The sequence below is a fragment of the Pimephales promelas genome, chromosome 11, assembly GCF_988280905.1.
Source record: "Pimephales promelas chromosome 11, fPimPro1.hap1.1, whole genome shotgun sequence".
In the NCBI taxonomy this organism is placed as follows: domain Eukaryota; kingdom Metazoa; phylum Chordata; class Actinopteri; order Cypriniformes; family Leuciscidae; genus Pimephales; species Pimephales promelas.
In genome coordinates this window covers 2,561,972-2,584,206 of record NC_142779.1, presented here as the reverse complement: position 1 = coordinate 2,584,206, position 22,235 = coordinate 2,561,972, and the positions used below count along the sequence as shown (strand labels likewise).

At 36.2% G+C, this 22,235-nt stretch overlaps 1 protein-coding gene across 1 annotated transcript in view; it reads left to right on the top strand.

The window, feature by feature from the left end:
* The first annotated feature begins 3,096 nt into the window (after positions 1-3,096).
* foxn2a (forkhead box N2a) overlaps positions 3,097-22,235 on the top strand; it is a 41,003-nt gene continuing 21,864 nt past the window's right edge. Inside the window, exon 1 of the mRNA XM_039659031.2 lies at positions 3,097-3,221. The gene's annotated coding sequence lies outside the window, so the exon portion shown is untranslated. The remainder of the gene's footprint in view (positions 3,222-22,235) is intronic.

The following is a 22,235-nucleotide window of genomic DNA, read 5'->3' as shown; positions in this document are numbered from 1 at the left end:
ATTTTCAAACTTTGATTAAAGATTACGAAGCCAAAAAATTTTTTTGTGTGGATTGACTTGCATGTATGAATTGTTCACCACAAAACGATCAATTTAGGCAAACAAAGTAAGTATGGTCAATTCTGATTTCATAGGGACTTTAAAGCAAATATGAAATAATACTTCCAAAATGTAAAATATTATTTACTCAGAACCACATGCTTTTATTTCTCTGTGGAAACTTTTTATAAAATCATTTTTCTCAAATCTAAGGCCCTGTTTTTCAAACAGCATATTTGGATTATTTGGATTTGCATTGAAAAAAGGTGTGAAGCAGTAAAGTTAACTGATGCTAAAACCATTGGAAACCATTTGTTTATAATAAAATAAACAGTAGCTGAAATGTAATACTTATTTTATTTCAGCTAGTCGCCTTATCAGCATTTATCATTTTCATTATCATTTTCAAACGACCGATAGATCTGTGAAATCCCTAGAAATACAGGAAAAAAAAGAAGCCAAGATTTTCACGAAAGCCCAATCCGGAACCCTAAGCCTAAACCAAACACTACAATCTGATTGGCTGACAGGTATGTTGTTCCAGGAAAAACATATACGTGTCCTAAAAAAACAAAAGATCTTTTATTTTCAGCATGTAAAACAATATCTCATCTGCAAAACACATTAAAGAATCTACGCACTTTCAGTTTACCACATTTAATTTACGAGTGACAATGTGTTGCATAGACACACACACTGAATCACACGTGCAGTCCTGTCACGCAAGATGTGAGAAAATACATTCAGTCCTCTTTAAGTGTTTAAAATGAACAGTAATGCAAATAATAAAACATCATATGAGCCAAAGACGGCGCGTTTGATATGATATCCCATGATACCAGCGCCTAAAATAAACTGCAACAACAGAAAGGGTTCGTTTCCATTGCGAAAGACTCGAGAAATCCTGTTCGTCCAGTTAAACGACTAGATAAGTGTCGTATTTCATAAGGACAGACTGTTACAATGACCTGAATTCCTCTTGGTATAAATCCCCCCGGGATTATCATTAAACTATGGGTTTCACAGCACGTAAGTACTAGGCTAGTGGTGCTTGAAACCTCCTTATCATCAATCATCCAATCAACAATACTGTGGTTTTCTTTGCCTGCAGTGGCTCGAATAGCGGAAATCCAGACGTCTTGCCTCCATTTGAGGCGATGCTAGCGTTCTCGCTGCATGCCGTGAGTGAGAAGCCTTTGCAACCCTGTGTGAGAACAGCACTTTGGTGAGATGAGGTCATCCAGTTGTTGTCTCCTCCAGCCCTGTTGCTTAATCCTCTTGTACGCGTTTACGGGTTACAGTCAGTCTGTGAAATAATTTCCCCTGGAAAACACTGCCTGTTTCATAAAGTCATTTACGGTTGATTAAACAAGCACTTGAGGGGTTTACTGTGCTTTTAACCTTTAACACCGGGGCTTTTTACAGTGTGCTTCACCTTGGGTTAAAGTCCTGTTAAAGCTTGAGTAAAACAACGTTTCACACTTGTAATGTGCACCAGCCAAAGAAATGTTATTTAGTTGTTTAGGTTCACGGTTCACTTTCAAAGTCACCATGAAATTAAAATAGATAATTCTTATTTTTATGCAATATTATTATTATTATTTTGAATTAATGTGCCTCATAATGTTTCATCAAAAATCATTTCCCCTCTCTCGAGCGACATCTTTTCTCTTGAGGGCGGGGCAACCTGTCACTCACATGATCAACCAATAGCAAACCACAATCATCCACATTAATTCCACATGGGCAAAATCAAGCCCCGCCCTACATTTATTCTTGTTCGAGAAGCCATTTCTTTCAAAGGCTGACTGAAGTGCCTTCAGCATTATTTAATGTGTTGGTGTACTGAAACAGGAAAATGGGGCGGGGCATATTGACAAGCTCCTCCCCTTTTTAAAGATAGCCAATAGCGTTTGGTTTATATCACAGATCCACCAGAGCCGTTAATTTCGGTAAAGCTTCAGTTTCCTCCTGATCTTTAAATCGTTTCTCCTGATCTCCTCCATATCGCTTTAAAATACAACATTCAGTGCAGAATATCAAACAGGTCCGATCTGTTTTCTGGTCTGAGCGACTCGATATGATTCGCTCTGTGTGTCTTGTCTCCGGAAACCAGACTTCATTCGCCTCAATGGAAAGAACCCTATCCCCTATATAGTGCACTATGTTCACCATGTAGAAAATAGTAAATGTGTGAACAAGTGACTGATTTCAGCCGCAGGTTCAGAGTCTATTATAATGTAGGGGGTGGGGCTTCAGATTCTAGAGTGCATTTGATTGGACAGAAAAGCTGATGAGAAGCTGAAGTGCAGAGTGATGTCATCAAAATCATTGATCCATATTGGTGGAAGTGAGAAACGTGAAACGTCTTCTAAATGTGAATTTTGTCATTGTTTTGGAGCACACAAGCATATAGATAACATCATGGGGACTGAAAGTCACAACATAAGAACACTATCACAACTTTCGCTTCATGCCTACTTTAACAGTGCTTACCTCGTTAAATATTCACACGCCCTGTATCTGTTACAGACACTTTCACACACACTGTGTTTAGTTTCACCATCTGAGAGAAAAATAGTACCAATAACTCAGTTTACAACATGAAAGAAGATTTCATGTTAATAACATTTTAATAATCTGAAGAACCTTTTGCACTTTAAAGAAGCTTTTGTGCAATGGAAATAGTCCACGTGTGTCCTTAATAGATCCATTGATACCAACAACAAAAAGGAACCTTTATCTTTAAGAGCGTGTGAAAAGGAAAAGCCCAAATTAGTTTACATCAAACTCAAACACTAAGTTTGGAAATATTTAGGTTTAACTACAAATTAAATGGAAAAGAACAGAAAACAAACAGCCGCTGAGATTAAACAGCGGATTCGTATTAAGGAAGAGAGGTGGAAAAAAGGTGAAAACACATTAAATAGAGTGGAATGGCGCGCGCCAAGAAGCTTCACCACTAGCGCTCGCGCGCGCTGCTGCAGTTGCCAGGGGATCTCGAAGGGGAGGGGTTATGATTGGCTGAAGTGGGTCTGTTGCCTTGGCAACGAGAAAGGGGTTTGGTAGCGTTGCTGTGCGGCGTGATCTGTGCGCAGCGCGGATGGAGGAAACAGTTTGAGGCTGAAACACTCTCCGACTACTGACGCGCTTCAGCGGAATACGGGTCCGCGCGCTTGCATGTGAGTAACCAAATCCAGTTCGGCGCTTTCTGTGGTATCGATGGAGTTTATATGTGTGTGACTAGCGCAGAAAGTTAACATTCTACAGACAAGTTCACGTGAAAAAGCATGGGCGGATATCAGGCTGAGCTTCGGAATCGGTTCCTGTATTGTTTCTCAAGTGCTCTTGTTTGTTGTCGTTCACATGTCGAATTTCACGGCATTCTTAAACGGAATCGTTAAAACGCGCGAGCATTCCTTCGCTTCTGCCATGTGCTCGAATCCAGCAAACAACTTCTTTTGTGGTCGAGGACACTTGCTCAAGTGTTCTCACGCACTTCTGAGTGGAATACCGATATGTTAAATCATTTTGAGCGTTAGTCTTTGTCTTTGCTTCTGAAATCGAATTCGCGCGCAACAACTAATCGATTTAAAATGTTTCAACGTTCCATTCGTTTTGTGACGAGATTCTATTGTCTTTTCATATTTGTATATGTGAGTAGGTGATTAATAACCTGAATATGAACTTTTTTAAAACATTTTTTTTTTACTTAAAGACCATAATATGTGATATATTTGGGTCTAAAATGATTCTAATGCGCATCATAATGTTACAATTATATTTATTTGAATTAATAAGGGAAAGTGTATATGCTTTAGATGCTTGCCATTAAGTTTATTTTAACTAACGTTAGTTTAATCAACTTATTAAATAGTGCTTTGGTGAGACCATTTTTTAAACCCCATGTTGTTGTTTTTTTTTAGTTAAAAACATGCATAATACTTACGGAAAATCACGGTTCTTAATGTCAGCTATTAATGCTTGATATTTGCCATCATGTAAATATTTTTAATTGGAATAAAGTGTTTTAATTTAATGTGGTTTACATAAAGATGTTAACTTAGTAACACAACAGCAAGACTCTTAGGGTGCTTTATCAAGGATGGTTGGGTTCATTATTATTTAGCTATTTTTTAGATTATCACCATTGGGCCGTAACTGTGATCAAATAACAGTGTCTTGTTGATGAACTGTGCACATTTTCTATTGTCAAATATTGTTTTGTGAATTGGATGAGTAAATAAGTGTTTAGTTGAATCTGTAGCACTTCCTCATTTCTAGATATTGCCACTGGCATTTATTATCAAAAATAATAAATAAATGCAGATGATCACTGCTGTTTTAGTGTAAATGAAACTATAATGTGTTACAAACATTGTACTGAGTCACTGTCATGGGTTATGTGAGTCATAACACCTACACTCAGTGTCAGGGATGTTTTTGACAGGAAACATTTGAGTTAACTTAACTGGGTAAATAACGTAGGGCTAGTTCCTCTCAGGTCTTGGTAAACATCAAGCCATTCTTGCAACGCTTTGAAAAGAAGCCAGTCCGTTGCCTGCTGCGGCGTCCATATGAGCTCCATTCACTGGAAGCTTGACCTCATTGACATGATGCAATCTGTTCACTGGATAATCGCTTTCAGATCAAGTCTACTCATTGATTGAATATCCTTTGCTACTTTTCCCCAAGGCTCAAGTCACGACAACTTATTATGTCAATGATCACATCTCCAATTCATAGCCCGTTTTTCTCACATCATTCTAAAGTGATTTTGAATCCCTTAAATGCCGAAGCTTAGGTCTTGGCATGGCATTACTTCAGGAGAAAGTTAACAGCTGTGGGAATTCTCATCTCAAGATGTTTTTATGACGCTGTGGTCGCATGCATTGTGTAGAGGTTAATGTTTGACACCAGTAATTGCAAAAGATTGTCGGCTGGAAAAGTAAGAAACCCCAAAATATTGAGATTTACCCCCAATTAAATTCCTTTAAACTGGGGCTGTCAAACGATTAATTGTGATTGATCACATCCAAAATAAAAGTTTGTGTTTTGTTTACATAAATATATATGGGTGCACTGTGTATAATTATTTTGAATGTATATATGAAGAGTTCAGATGCAAAAGCCTCTAAATGCCATTTGAAATTTTCTTCTTTAATGATGATTTTTATCAAACTTGTATATTTAAGTTCAGTAATTTCACTTAAATGGCAATGATAATTACCTATTAATTGTTATTTAAGTGAAATTACTGAACTTAAATATACAAGTTTGATAAAAATCAACATTAAAGAAGAAAATTTCAAATGGCATTTAGAGGCTTTTGCATCTGAACTCTTCATATATAAATACACAGTGCACCCACATATATTATGTAAACACAAACTTTTACTTTGGATGCGATTAATCGCAATTAATCGTTTGACGGCCCTACTTTCAACTGAACAATTTTGTGTAGATGGGATTGGTTGTGTATTGGTTTCTCATTGAATGGTATTATTATAACGCTCAGCCCTAATTAAGAAGTGGTACCTCATGGATGTCAAATAGATTAATTGAGTTAAATGTAATTGTGAGGTTAATAGGGTTGAGGGTTGGTCAGTTTTCCAATTTCAATAGACGTTGTTTACAGACGTTGGCGTTGCACACAAAGACGACACTATAAAAGATGTTGTTTAACTGCCAGCTGAACAGACTCCCAGTGGTTTTTAAATTTGCAGTGAGTCTTTGGTTTACTTTTGGAAGTTAAAAGGTTTTAGTCTCCTAAAATTTAAAGGGATACTCCACTTTTTTTGGAAATAGGCTCATTTTACCACTCCCCCAGAGTTAAACAATTGAGTTTTACCGTTTTCAAATCCATTCAGCCGATTTTCTGACATTTAGACAAATATCAGTAACCGGACAGTTTCTGGTCTCATTGACTTCCATAGTAGGGTAAAATATACTATAGAAGTCAATGAGACCAGAGATTGTCTGGTTACTGATATTCTTCTAAATATCAAAAAATCAGCTGAATACATTCAAAAATGGTAAAACCCAACTGTTTAACTGTGGGGGAGTGGTAAAATGAGCCTATTTCCAAAAAAAAGTGGAATATCCCTTTAAGTTCCACGATATTTTTTTAATTGTGTAATTCTTTAGGAAACGAGTGCTTTAAAGAACCCAAAAACCAATGCACTGATCTGAAGAGCCTCTAATGAAACATCAAGTTCTTTGCTCTCCAAAGAGCCGTGAAGCTCAAATCGCAGAACCGTACGAAAACGTATGGAGAAAGTGCAAAAACCTATTTATTTTGAGAGTGTTATGGTCCGATTTAGCCTTCAGGTCAACATGAAATCAAAATGGACACGTTTTTACTTTTTTTTTTTTTTTTTTTTTTTTTTTTTTTTATTTAACAGTCAGACATACATACAAACAAACCAACATAGTGCAGTAGTGAGCAATCTTGTAAATCCATAATTCCAGCAGTGGCAAGAGTGATTAAGTGTTTGATCTAAGTGTGTAAGTGAGCGTGTATGAGCGTGGGTATGTGTATGCGTGTGTACACAAAGTAACCATTTATTATTTATTACCATTGTCATTACCATCACTCCCCACTACCACCATACTGCCCATATTGTTTTTGTAGATTTTTATTTCCATCCTTCCTCCTATGTAACAATTGCCATTGTCAATCCTGTACAAAATATGATAATATAATAATATAATATAATAATATAATATAACATAATATAAGACAACCTTCCCCCACATCTCATCAGTCCCTATCTTTTCTATATTTTTCTTTTTTTTTTGTGTGTGTGTTATGTGCAATGTCTAAAGTGCATTAAAAGAGGGAGTACAGTGCGAGAATGTCTCAAATTGGGCCAGAGATGCTGTCCCGTTGAAACTACTTCTCGCCTGTCTTGCCTGCCTTGGTGTTTGCGATGTTTATCCAAATATACTTTTTTTTTTTTTTTTTTTTCCCTTTTCTATGTTGTGGTGCATTAAAAACCCATGAAGAGATAAGGGGGAAGTTATTGCATTAGTGATGACAATGACGCTTAATTCTAGTTCTACATTCTAATTCTACAGCATTGACAATGGCAATATTGATGATGATAATAATAATAATAATAATAATAATAGTAGTAGTAATAATAATAATAATAATAATAATAATGAATGACAATGATGATGGCAGTGGTGATCACAACGGTGAGAGCAAAAGACAGCAACAACAGCAATTACAACAATGAAACAACAAAAAATTAAATAAAAGTGAAAATAGTAATCATAACAGTGACAGTAAAGATAGCAATAACAATGATGACAAAAACAAGTTCGAACAACTAAAATGCACAAATATTCGTGGGTTGGTTATAGTCTGAGTTAAAAACAGAGAAGGGATTCATAGCTGTAAGAGGTCAGAAAGTGTTGGACGGTAGAGGTCAGTTTCAGATGTGTAATTATGAAGGGGAGATGCGAGTTCCATTGCAATGAAGTCTGTAATAAGATTTTTCCAAATGTTAATGTGTAATTTATTTCTGGTTTTCCAGTTCATGAGGATAGTTTTCTTGGCGATGGTTAGCGCTATGAGGAGTATTTTAGAGTTTATAGTTTTATCAGTGATTATTGTAAGGTCCCCCAGCAAGCAAAGGGAAGAAGACAATGGGATGTGGCAGCCAACTATAGTGGATAGTGATTGTGTGACCTCTTCCCAAAAGTGTTTGATTGGAGTGCAGTGCCAGGTTGCATGGATGTATGTGTCTGTAGAATTTTGATTGCAATGTGTGCAAACTTCTGATGTGAAACCCATTTTAGCTAATCTATTGCCTGTGTAATGTGTTCTGTGGAGTATTTTGTATTGTATTAACTGAAGATTCGCATTTTTGGACATGAGATAGACATTTTTACAGATTTGGGTCCAGAAGTTGGCATCAGTGGCTATTGAAAGATCATTTTCCCATTTTATTGTTGGTAAGTATATAGTCTGAAGTTGATTTGAGATAATTTTGTATATTTTAGAGAGCAGTTTTTTTGGAAAGGAAATGTTGACCATGTCTGATATTGCCGGTGGAAGTTCTAAATTTGTATCTCTGATGTTTATTTTTGCCAGGACAGAAGATTTGATTTGTAGGTATTTTAAAAATTCGTTGTTCCCGATGCCATACTCCTGAGCCAGTTGTGGAAATGGTTTAAATGTGTTGGCTTTGAAAATATGCTTAATGTGGGTGATACCCCTTTCCGCCCATGTGTGAAAATTCAATGTTTTTTTATTGCTTATAAAATCACGGTTGTTCCATAGTGGAGTGAGGTTAGATGGAGCTAATGTAGAGTTTGTGATTTGGTGAAATTTCCACCAGGCTGTCAGAGTGGAGGCTATAGTTACTGCATTAAAACATGTGTGTTGTTTAATTGATTTGGTGAGGAACGGTATGTCAGCTATATTTAATTCTTTGCATAGTGATTGTTCTATATCTAGCCATATAATATCAGATTGGGTGGGGTGAATCCATTTGTATATGTATTGCAGTTGGTTAGCCATTGAGTAATATTGGAAATTTGGTGCTTCTAGTCCTCCTTGAACCTTACTCTTTTGTAGTGTAGTGAGTTTTATCCTTGGTGTTTTATTTTTCCAGTAGAAGTGAGTTATAATGGAGTCTAGTGATTTAAACCAGGTGAGTGTGGGGTGGGTTGGAATCATTGAGAATAGGTAGTTAATTTTTGGTAGAATCGTCATTTTTATTGCTGCTATCCTGCCGATTATGGAGATTGGGAGGTTGAGCCACCTGAGCAAATCGTCTTCTATTTTTTTTAGTAGTGGTGTGAAGTTGAGTGTTACCAACTCTGACAGTCTGGAGGAAATCTTAATGCCTAAGTAAGTGATGTGATCCTGACAAATAGGTATTGGTGATTGATGGGGTGCCACATCCCATTTGGTTTTATGTAAAGGGAGGATGGAGGATTTATTCCAGTTTATTGCATAATCGGATATTTTTGAGAAGGACTGGATTGTTTTAATTATTTCTTGAGTAGATGTTAGGGGTTCTTGTATATATAGTAGGATATCATCTGCATAGAGTGAGATTTTATGTATTTGTTGTGGTGTTTCAATACCTTTGATTGCTGGGTTTTGACGGATAGCTGCTGCTAAAGGTTCAATAAAAATGGTAAATAGGGATGGAGAGAGTGGACATCCCTGCCTTGTCCCCCTATGCAGTGCGAAGCTTTGTGATGTTAGTCCATTCGTTGTGACTGTGGCCGATGGTGATGTGTATAAAATCTTGATCCAGTTAATAAATGACTCTCCAAAGCCGAATTTTTGTAACGTGGTGAATAAAAATTTCCAGTTGACCCTGTCAAAAGCTTTTTCGGCGTCTAATGTGGCAATGAGAGTATCTTTCTGTTGTGTTGATGAGTAATGCATTAAATTGTATAATCTGCGGGTGTTATTAGATGCATGTCTACCTTTTATGAAGCCAGTCTGATCAGGATGGATTATATATGGTATAATTTGTTCAATTCTATGGGCTAATGCTTTGCTAATAATTTTTATGTCGACATTTATGAGTGAGATAGGGCGATAGTTGGATGTGAAGGTATGGTCTTTGTTAGGTTTAGGAATGAGTGATATAAGTGCTGTATTCATGTGGGGAGGGAACTTTGCATTGTGTTTTATTTCTGTTATTGTTCTGCTAAATAGTGGGTATAAGGTTGACCAAAAATGTTCGTAAAACTCAGCAGGGAAGCCATCTGGACCTGGTGCTTTATTATTTTGCATGCTTTTCAGTGCGGAGTGAAGTTCTTTTTCTGTGATTGGTAATTCTAGTGTGTTTATTTGTTCCATGTTGAGTTTTGGTAGAATGATGTTATCGAGGAATTGGGTTATGTCTTCTTGGTTCGGATCAAGATCGGATGAGTATAATTTAGTATAGTAATCTTGAAATGTCCTGTTTATCTCAACTGGTGAATTGGTTAGCTTCCCTGCCGAGTTTCTGATGGAGGTTATAGCTGTTTTTTCTTTATTTCTTTTAATTTGACTGGCTAAATATTTTCCGGATTTATTGCTATGGTGAAAAGTTTCTTGACGGAGCCTGTGAATCAGAAATTGGTTTCTTTTGTTTATTATTTCATTGAGCAAAAATTTGTTTTCTCTAATTTCTTTATAGATGCTTTCTGATTGATTATTTGCGTGTAAAATTTCTAGTTCCTTTATTCTTTCTTCCAGTTGTGCTTCTTTTTCTCTGTCCTTTTTCTTTTTATGTACTGAATATGATATAATTTTCCCCCGTAAAACAACTTTCCATGTTTCCCAGAGCAGTGATGCTGACGACTTTGGAGAGTCATTTATTTCATTAATTATTTTTTTAATTGTGTAATTCTTTAGGAAACGAGTGCTTTAAAGAACCCAAAAACCAATGCACTGATCTGAAGAGCCTCTAATGAAACATCAAGTTCTTTGCTCTCCAAAGAGCCGTGAAGCTCAAATCGCAGAACCGTACGAAAACGTATGGAGAAAGTGCAAAAACCTATTTATTTTGAGAGTGTTATGGTCCGATTTAGCCTTCAGGTCAACATGAAATCAAAATGGACACGTTTTTACTTTTTTTTTTTAAAACACATTTTTGGTTTTATTGAAAAAGATTCAAGTGCACATCATAACGCAAATTGTTACATTTCAACTTAAAATATAACTATTTGCATCATAAAGACTCTGAAACGGCTTTCCTTTTCCGCTGACATCATCAAACACCATCCAATCAATTCTTGATGCATATATTTAATGCATGATTTTTTCTTCATTCAATAACATGTGTCGCTCAAAACGTCATATTATGGAAGAACGTTTTGTTATAGTGTCATCTTCATGAAAGGTGAATGTATCAAATGATAGTGTTCATTTCATTCAATACATTCTTCGATAACAATATTGATTGTAAATACCTCTGCAGGAATTTAGAGATAAGATGACGGGTCGATCTATGAATTCTGGGATTTTTTTCAGTCCCGGTCTCGTTCTCGAGTGAATGTTGAATGAAACCCCTCACTGGTGTGTTTTAATGGGTCACTCAAGTTAGTTCTGCTTTCATTTCTTTGTCGCCTACATCACTGAGGCACAACACTTTTGAGATGCATTCAGGAATGCCTGTAGAGAACGGAAGTGTTCACTATGAGGATGTGAATTGGCTGAATGGGTATTTTTTTCCGGATGGGTGTTGCAGACATTATGGGATGTCCTGTCTTAGAAGTGGAACTAAACACACAAGGGAAACTCTGGGTCTGTCATGACTCATGTTTCACCCAAAGCAAAATATGTCATGCATGTTGAGAACTGAAACAATGGCGAATATGCCAGATGATGATTGGAAACCATAATACGTGGTTGCATGTTAAGTCAGTGACGAAGACAAGCTTTTGTGTGGCTCACTTAGCTTTAGAGATGATAGACGTTTAATTCTTGATGTGCGTTTATTGAGCTTATTCTTTTTTCCTAGTTTAAATTATCACTGAAAAAAATAAAGCGTAATTTTACTTTAAACTTTACCGTCAAAAATACGGTAGCAGCGTTATTGGTTTTACAGACTTAACTTAAAATTTACAGTAATAAACTGTATTTCATTATCTGATGTTAATTTACCAACCCATTGAAGTATTGATATCTGTTTTGTACCATTGTAATACACTGACAACCAACAATCACAGCAGATATGAGTCACATGATCAATCAAAGCTCATCACAAGCAGCTCTGCCATAAGAAGGTTAATACTTATATAAAATATAGTTTCAGCACACAAAAGTATAGTAAAAGTACATTAAACACCATCATGGTAACACGCATGCAATAAACATTAAATGTAACAAAACCCAAATGTACAACAACAAAAAAGATAATTATGAGGAACTATATCTCAACAAAAATTCATAAAATGTGAATTGTCACTCAGGGAATTGTGGGAATGTCAATTTACGTTTTTTCACTGTAAATTATACAATGAGTTGTTCTTTTTCCCTTTCAAAAACGGTAAATTTAACGGTATTTTATAGTAAAATTACATTAAATGTACCATGAGATCTATCACAGTTATTTACCGTATATAGTAAATGTAAAAAGTAAAATTTTTATAGTAAAAATGATTATTTTTTAGAGTGATGTCGTTGACTCGGATTGGGAATCCCGTTCTCAAAGTGAACTGGAATTTTAAACTGAGCATTTCTAAGATTTACTTTATCAGAAGCTTTTAAAGAAATCCCAATCGGAGTCGTTAAGTAAATTGCGTGTGTAATTCTCATCACTAGTCACGCCTCATCCACCCAGTTTGTTGAATGCGTCACCGGCCGTGTGTGTCGATGGTATCTGGCCTTTGTTTGCAGGTGACTGTGTAACGCCTGCAGCTGCTCGTCACTTATCAGCTAGACGTCTCCTCCTCCTCATCCTCCGCCTCCCTATTATCTGTTTTCTTCTTTCCACCCGACCAGGAGGAGGGAAATACCCCAAGATCTCCAAAGGCCGCAGTTGTCTTGGTTACATGTGGCACTAATCCAATAGGTGGATGCTCCAAAACTGGGTTGCAAATGTAAAAATAGTGCTTTCCTCTTGAGCTGAAGTACTTCCAATCTTCCTCGAGCTCCATTAGAAAGGCAGGTTCTTACTTAGAAGTTACGAAATATTAATTATGATGTGTTTTTATTCAGAATGCATTGGATACTTACTTTGGGCAGGTCCATATTTCTTCCTCACTTCCCGACAAAGACAGGAATCTTTTTAACCGTGAATGAACAGCAAATGATGTGTTTCTGCTGACACTTCAAATATATTGTATATTTCATACGGCTGTCATTGAATTTCATGTGCGATTATTCATTTGGATTAATTGCATATCAATATTAGCTAAAAAAGTGCCGAAATCAAGATGATTTTGACGTTTGAGTAAATCATTGAATTGACAAAAAGTCAAAACTCAAAATCCACAGCAATCCATTTTACCGTTGAGTCATTCACACAGTTTTTTTTTTTTTTGCATTCTGGTGGAAATATTTGTTGCTTTTCTACATGCATAATTTTTTTTTTAATTATTTCGCATATTTTTAAGTCACTAATCATGCATAATTTTTTTTCATAATTATTTTGCATATTTTTAAGTCACTAATCACACTAAATTAATGTTACACTTACAGTCCTAGTGTTTTATCATTTATTAGTGAATGATGGGAAATGTAGTTTGGTCACACACTTGAAAAATGGATGGAATGAGAAGTATTTTCAGGCAATAAAATGTTTATACAGTAAATATTCACCTTAATTGACACACTCCTTACTCAGAAAGAATGAGTTTTTCCGCTGATAATTATGACATTCGGGTGGCGCTCAGTGAGCTCATAAATACGATGACTTTAAGGCAGCGTTAGTGCATTTGATAGATTAACTAGCAGGTTTAGGACGAGTCATCCATGGCTCATTAAATTCCTAAGGCTGTTTATCTGGGATGAGAGACGCTTTGGTAGTCAGTTGGTTGCAAACGGCGTTGTTTGCGGAGAATCCCACGTGGCGGGCCCTCGCCGTGCATCTCCCTCCCTCTTCGATCGCCGCGTCTGTCGTGTCTCTGCGCAGGGGATTTGATACATGCTGCCATTAGTGGCCGTTCTCCCATTGAAAGCGATGCTAATGTGACCGTTGGCCTGATTGCGAGGGAGAAAGTGAGGATCTGGACGTGTCTTGTGTGTCACTGGTAACAATGGCCCTTTGTGTAGGTCAATCCTTGCTGAATACATGGGTTTTTTTTAATTGAGATAGCAATAGGACAGGAACGTTAGTCTCGGACGAGACTGGATTACACACACCGGTGCAAAAACAAGAACTACCGGATTGGCAGATAACAGTTTTTGTATTCTTCTCTGTGCAACAGTTTAAGAATGAGTGCAAGAAATGGGATGGGATTCACAAGGATTCATACTTTAAATTGCAATGTAAAAATGTCACAATCAACCATTAATTACATGCGCTGATGCAAGTCTCAAAAGCCTTAAAGGAGTAGTTTGCTGATAATTTACTCACCCCCGTGTCATCCAAGATGTCCATGTCTTTCTTTCTTCAGTCGAAAAGAAATTAAGGTTTTTGATGAAAACAATCCAGCATTTTCTCCATATAATGGACTTCAATGGGGTCCAAACAGTTCAAGGTCCAAATGAGAGTTTCAGTGCAAACTGCAAACTGTTCAAAGGGCTTTAAACGATTCCAGACGATGAATAAGGGTCTTATCAAGCGAAACGGTCATTTAATCGCTCATTTAATAAATAAATAACAAAGTTTAAGTTTTATAAGCTCAAATGCTCGCCTTGCTCTGCACTGTGTGACTCTCCTGTTCAAAATGAACTAATCTTTTTCCGAGTCAATTCGTTCGTTTCGACTCGGAAAAAGATGAACGAGTCCGAACAGGAGAGTCATGAACGCTCATCACAGAACAGAGCAAGGCGAGCATTTGAGCTTATAAAACTTAAACTTTGTTATTTATTTTTTAAATGGCTGATGGTTTCGCTAAATAAGACCCTTATTCATCGTCTGGAATCGTTTAAAGCCCTTTGAACAGTTTGCAGTTTGTACTGAAACTGTCTTTTGGACCTTGAACCGTTTGGTTCCCATTGAAGTCCATTATATGGAGAAAATCCTGTACTGTTTTAATCAAAAACCTTAATTTCTTTTCGACTGAAGAAAGGATGACATGGGGGTGAGTAAATTATCAGCAAAAGTTTTTTTTTAAAGTGAACTACTCCTTTAACTTACCCAATATTCATAATGATTCATCTGTTTGAATCAAGCTGCTCTAGTCATGCTGAATATTTGCACAATATAGATACTAGATAGATATTGTTTGTTGTTCTATTATTTTGCTATAAAATAATACATTTTAAGCGAAACTGGTTCTTGATTCCAAACCCTGTGTTTACTGGTATCAATATTGCAAGAATGAATTGCTGAGATATGAGGAAACTTAAATGCTGTTGACCATTGTAAAAACAGTGAACAAACACTTTTGTAAGGATACCAAACTGGATCATTTAAGTGAGCACTGAGGTGACTTTAAGGTCATCTTTTCTGCTAGGGTCAAGAAGTGGCATGGCAAGTCTATTGTCTTTGGGATTTTAGGGCACGGTGTAAAGTTCACACTCTTCTAGCTGTCAAAGCAGAATTATTTTTGTGAAATGGTTCACAGTCACTTCCTCTTGTAGTTGCACTGAAGCTTGTCTTGTCAGTGCAGTCACATGTAGATTCATGTTTCCAAAACAAAGTCGACTGATGGATGGCAGGCACTCAAAATACAGGAAGTTACTTGAACCATGTTCATTTCACAAAAAAAATCACTACAATTTCAGGACACCTTTTAATATCTAAGCTTCTTTGCTCTGTGTTTGAACTTAAGTGGGCTCGGTAGGTTTAGCCTACATACCCAGTGAGATCATTTAATATTTCCTCTTGATTCATATCTCTCTACTTAACACATTGAGACTGAGAAAAAATCTGATCTGAAGAAATGACTCATTTCCAGAGAGCCTTTGAACACTCATTGTAGGACTCATTTCAGTATTGACAGCATTAACATTTACCATCTGCTTTTATTCAAAGTGATTTACATGGCATTTAATATATGCAGTTTATGATTTCATGGAAATTCCCTGTTGAAATAGGTAATGCTTCAAATCAAATGTTCATTGTTGAGATTACATGTGTTTGTATGTTCAACAAAATACTGATAAAAAGCAATGTTTGTTGCTAACTAGCTCAAAGTATGTATGTAAGTATCGTGTACGTACTGTCTTTGACTTTGACTTTTAAAACCCTTAGTGTTGAGTTTTGGGGATCTTGCACATCGTGAACCCTACTCGGAAATTAGTTAAATGTATTTAATTTTTCCTTTGCAAGTTTTTGCACAGATTTTTTAAAAGTAAACTTCAAAAATAAGTAGGGATGCACCGATATGACAATTTTGGCCCATACCGATAACCGATAATTCTTTGTATTTGAAAGCCGATAACCGATATTTTGGCCGATAAATCTAAATCCAAATTTTTAGACAATTTTCGATTTTCCTCATTGAAAGCCAAGATACAAACACAATTATGATGTTCTTATTTTAATGTTGTGTAGCTGATATGACACACATTTTGCACTTTAACTGGATTTTCCTTTTTTAAAGTGATTTCAATCGTATTTCAAGCAATTTAAAAGCATCATGTTGAACAGTGCACATCTAAAGTGCCTCATAAATACATTATTTATCGGCTTTTAGATATCGGTTAAATGTTCTTATTGGGCCAATAATGATAAAATTAAAAATGATCATATATCGGCAGATACCGATAATGTGGCCGATATATCGTGCATCCCTAAAAATAAGTAACTTTAACGTGGCCAGTTTGAGTAATTTCTACTTAGTTGATGTTTACTTTGCAATTCCTTTTTAAAGTACAGTATATTTTACTCAAACGATATACTGTAACACTAGCCACGTTTTCCATTATCCTTCACATTGCGCAAATTGAAATTGTGAATTGAAAATACGCACAATGGAAACGCGCCAATTTCCCGATTATCGCAAAAAAGGTTGCATGAGGTGGTTTTTCAGGCAATTCGAAAAAGGAATATTTCACAAAACTGCAATGGAAACCGTTTTTGCACGTTTACATTCACCTGACGTAGAAGCCGCGGTGTGTTTGGACAGAATACGAGACTAAATTCTTTATTAAATTCATAAAAGACAAAAAAAAAAATACAGGAATACTGTATTCCTCTAAACCTCAAAGAAATGCCACAGAAATGAGGGAGAAACACATTTTATTCACTGAATAAAACCATGGTTTTAAAGTGTATGCTCTATTAAGAACATCTAAGTAAATAATACAGATAATGTAGACAACAAATATATAGATAATAGAAGAAATGTGGTAAACAACAGCAAGTTACTAAACCCAAAAACAAAAGGAATGATAAAACCATGTAAATACAGCTAGAAAACAGTGAAAATGCAACCTTATTAATTATTCATGCCCCAATGCATGATGGGAGCACCAGTGGACCAGGTTTTACTTAATTTTATAATGTTGCTATTTACGTTTTAATTTCTACAAGCTAAATTGAGAACTAATGGAGAATTCAATAAATAGTTGCATTAGGTATTTTGTTGCGTTTTCTTCGCCACAGAATCTTTTTCATCAGTTTTGCTGAAATGCCTGAAATAAGGTCTGTGGTTAACACAAGCTCAATATATTTCCATAATCAGGGTGCTTAAAATGCTTTAAGTACTTGAATTTGACTTTTTGAAATTTAAGCCCTTGAAAACAGCCATATGAAAAGGTCATTGAAAAGCACTTGAATTATTGAAAGACAATAAATGTACAGTTAGTGTTTAATTTGAATAAAATTTAATTTTAAACAATCTTTTCACACACAATTTCTGCTGCAGCTCGCCTGATGTAGATACAGAGCCGTTTCGCATGGCTTTGAGTGTGGTGTTGCTCATAATTATCCATGTATATGATAATTTTTCAGGTCAATCATATAGTCATGGGGGAATCAGTTTGAATATGGAAATATCCTGTCAATGACTACAGTTACCGCAGCTGAAATAAATAACTTTATTTGTACTATTTTGTGTTATTGGTTTATTTTTCATCTATTTACCTTTTTTAGAATTTAAAAAGATAATAAAGATATTTATAAGTAAGTTCTTGAAAACATTAAAGTAGTGAATTTCATTTCACAGCGTCTGTGCGAACCCTGTATAATATAAAGTGCGTCAGTAATACCCTCATGCTTTTATTTTGTACAGTTTTACACGTCTTGAAAAATGCATTTGCTACAAAGTTACATTAACCCTGCAGAACTCTATTAAATAAGGTGACAGATTCATAAGGGATCCCAGAAATGACCAAACAAATGTCTTTTACATGTATGACCTTTCTCTGATAAAAGAACATCTTAATCAGCACAGTTGGTGTTGGATAAAAAAAAGATAATTAATTAATTGATTTCCTTCTTTTTATTCCCAGATCTTAAACGCGATCAGGCAGTTTTCCCAACACATCTTTGCTCTTCGTCAAGCCAGAAATCAGCGGCTGATGGCGTGCTGCTATAATGAGACATATTAGGGATAATATATCGCCTGACCTCAAACAACCGCTTGTTTCACGTCTAAGTTAAATGAGTGTCAAACTATTTTCCAAGCACGGCTGTATTTTTAGTCTCTTTTCTCTCTCTGAACTTATTAGCCTACTTCTGTGAAAGACTCCAGCGGTGCGGCGTGGGAACGCTTGTCATAATACCTGGAGTATTGGAACATGTTCTTAGCCAAACGTCTTTGTGAAAGTCACCAGTGGTGTTTGCACAGGGCTTTAAGACACACCTGTGTGTGTTTGACATAGAGGCGGGACGGTGCGGTGAATGAGCCGGGAGGTTCGTGGCATGATTGAGAAACGGTTTTAACACGTCGAAGCAGCTGATAAAGGGTGTGGTGACACCCTGTAGGGCACAACGGCACAACTCTTATCTTTTAAAGGCACACTATGCAAGAATTGTACCTTAATATAACAGCTTCAAAGTCATGTGGGTGGTAAACAAACTCATAGTAGGGAGAATCTTCTTGGGAGTAAAGCTCAGGGGGGACGTTGCTGGAAAAACCAGCAATGCAAGTTTGAAAGGACAAATCTCGCGAGAATCACGACGCGCTTTATGGCAACGACGTCGCGCACATCAACTACAACATGAATCAATCAATCAATCAATTTTTATTTATATAGCGCTTTACAATAAGTTGATCAAAGCGCTGGACAGGAAAAAAAAAAAAAAAACGGACAGAAACAACAATACAATACAAAAAAACCCAAAAAACCAAACACTTCTATAAAATCATTTTGCTAATCAGCTGTCAAGCACGAAGACACTCATTTCGCGCATTTCTGACGGGATACTCGTCGATGGAAAAAGCAAAGAAAACGCGGTCAGAAGAGACTAGGAAAAGGAAAAGAGAACGAGCCTCTATGCTCAACCTAGTGTTGTCACGGTACCAAAATTTCAGTATTCGGTACCGATACCAGTAAAAATTCACGGTTCTCGGTACCAATTTCGGTACCAAAGCTTAGTTTAAATTTACATATATTTAAGTGTTTATCACGGTTACAAGTATGGAAACTGTACATTTGTATTATAAACACTTTAGAAAAAAATTAGATAAAATGACCTAAAATAAACAATAGTATACACTAACACATTTTTAAAGTTGTTTGTAAAGTTCTAATCCGTTAACATTTATTTAATGCACAATGAATGAAGTGAACAAACATGAACAATCAAGTGTTTCTATTAAATAACATTTACAAACATTAATCAATGTTGTAAAAATATATTGTTCACTCAATGTGTTGATGTGAAGTAGCTAATGATAAATGGTATCTTATTGTAGCATTACCAAACTATAGGCTACAGGAGAAAAAACATGTTTTATTTGATTTGACTGTACTTTTATTTAATCTAAAACTGCATTCATATTTAATTTTAAAAAGGCTTTTTAAACCAGCTGAGTTATAAAGGCAAGAATACGCCTAGAACTGGCACTGACATTAAATGACATAAATAGGGATGCGTCGATACTAATACCATAGTACTCTGGTGTCGGTTGGATACTACTGTGCTCATGTACTCGTAAAACTACCCCGAAAGCACTTTAGAGGCCGTTCACATATCGCACGTGTTTTTTTTAAATTATATTTTTGCGCGTGCTTATTCTCTCCAAAGCGCTTGCTCTCACGCGGCGTCTGTTGTTGCTATGCAACGCCAACGAGTTTTTATTATGAGCGCGCTTGCCTCGCGCCTATATTTGAAATTGCGAATTTGCATGTATTCGGCCTCTTATTGCAACGTGACATTAGCCTAATCCAAAATATTTCCATATGTGGCTCTTTCCTCCTTTCGTGTCAACAAGTGGATTCAGAGAGAGAGAGCATATCAGCGTTATGAAGAGGACGCAACTGTGCACCTTTCAGACAGCGCGTCTAGAACTGGATTAACCTGGTATTCGGTACCTAGAAAAGCTGGTACCGTAACATTTTTTTTTTTTTACACTAGCTCAACCTATAAATAAATGCATCGATCCGCAAGTTTTGTTCGAGTTCTTTAATGATCTAGTGGGAGATCTTTTGCCAAGCGTGTTCTAAGTTTTTTTTTCTCTCATCATGTTCATCAGTGGTTACCGTTTATAATATATCGTCACAAAATAAAATTGAAATCACAAAATAAAATGCACAAAAACGTGTCCCTGCTTGATATCAAGCAGGGACACGTTTTTGTGCATTTTATTTTGTGATTTCAATTTTATTTTGTGACTCTAGGGGTCGCTGTTTGACAAAAACGGAATTCCTGCATAGTGTGCCTTTAAAATGCTGCTTTCTATATGTTGCTGTGTTTATGCTTTTGCTCTTTCTTTGCCCATGCAGTTTATTACAGGGCTAAGAACTTGGGCTGTCATTTTATGCTCGAAAAGCGATTGCACAATAGATCGGACCATCCAACATAAGTTCGAAAACGAAAATTGGGATCGATTTTAACGGCGATTAATTTTAACGATTTTTTTTTTTTTTTTTACAAAAAATGTGTTGTAGATGGGGAGATCAATACAGTACACAGAACATGTAGGATTTTGTAAAATAACAATGTCTTTTCTGTTAACCAAATGCTTTTTAATATTCGCTAATACTTATGTGCAACTGAACAAGCTAGGGATGGGCAACGATTAATCGCATCCAAAATAAAAGTTTGTGTTTACATAATATATGTGTGTGTAGTGTGTATAATTAATTTGTATATATAAATACACACACATGCATGTATATATTTAAGAAAAATGTGTTATTAATATATCAAATATTTATATTTATATATAATATTCATTGTGAATAAATATATATGAAATATATACATGCACATATTTCTTAAATATATATATGCATGTGTGGGTATACAAATTAATTATGCACACTACACAAACATATATTATGTAAACACAAACTTTTATTTTGGATGCGATTAATCGCGATTAATCGTTGCCCATCCCTAGAACAAGCGTGCCGTTATTTGTTGCGTAGTGACTCAAGTAAGCCAGAAATTTGCGTATTTGCACTAAATCCGCACAGATTTGGCTTACACGAACTTCCCCAGCAAAGTGAGTAAACACAGAAACACGCCAGATTGGCTCGTGATTTGACAGCGTTCATTTTTACGCGCATTTGGCGTGTTGGAGGGTGTTAATTTCAATGTTGCACTCCTGTTTGTCATTGTGCAGGAAACGTCACGCCATTAAATCATCAGAAATATTGCTAACTTGTGCGCGTCTCAAACGCTCTCTACGTCCGTCCTAATGCCTGTTAGTTGTGCGTGGATTTGCCTATATTTGGTGTTTAAAAAAGGAAAAGTCTAGACATTTTTACACTCGATTCAATGAACACTTGTCTCCAATCAAACAGGATTTTTTCACTAAAGTGACAGCACTAACTCAGAACTGAAGAGCAGCCAAACCTTGTAATGCTCGCCTCAGCTTTTCCAGGACGTATGGATCTCTGTCCATTAGAATCTCAATCCTACTCGATGAAACATCACCCCACCTGACGCCGAGGGCTAAAACGGTCCTTTTCTGATGGCTTTTTAGGTCATCGGCTTCATTTTTCACATTCTTCACAGCCGTCACAGGTTGGTGACCTTGGCAAAAGCCAGCTGGATTCATGTGTCATCGACTGAAGACCAGAAATGGTCTTTGGTGGTACTAGTGTACAAAACTGCCAACCTTTTTGATTACTCAATTGCAAGTTATCAATAATTAACAATTACGTAATGCAGTTTACGCAGGATATATGAGCTTTTCTGAGGGTAGAAAGGACTTTAAAGGCTGGACTTCCATGAATTATGGAGCAGGCTATCAGTTTTCCTCCTGTGCAAAATCTCTTCTCATGCTCCCAGATTTGTTGGGAAAAGCTGACTTGGTTTGCCTTTAAATATTGCAAGAGATCATTAAGATGAAAGGAAATATGTCTTAAGTAGGAAACATTTTCATTAGAAGCACACTCTGTGGGTTCTCACCGAAAGGATTGTTAGGAACACCTGTTCAGTTTCTCATTAATGCAATTATCTAATCAACCAATCACATGGCAGTTGCTTCAAGACAATCTC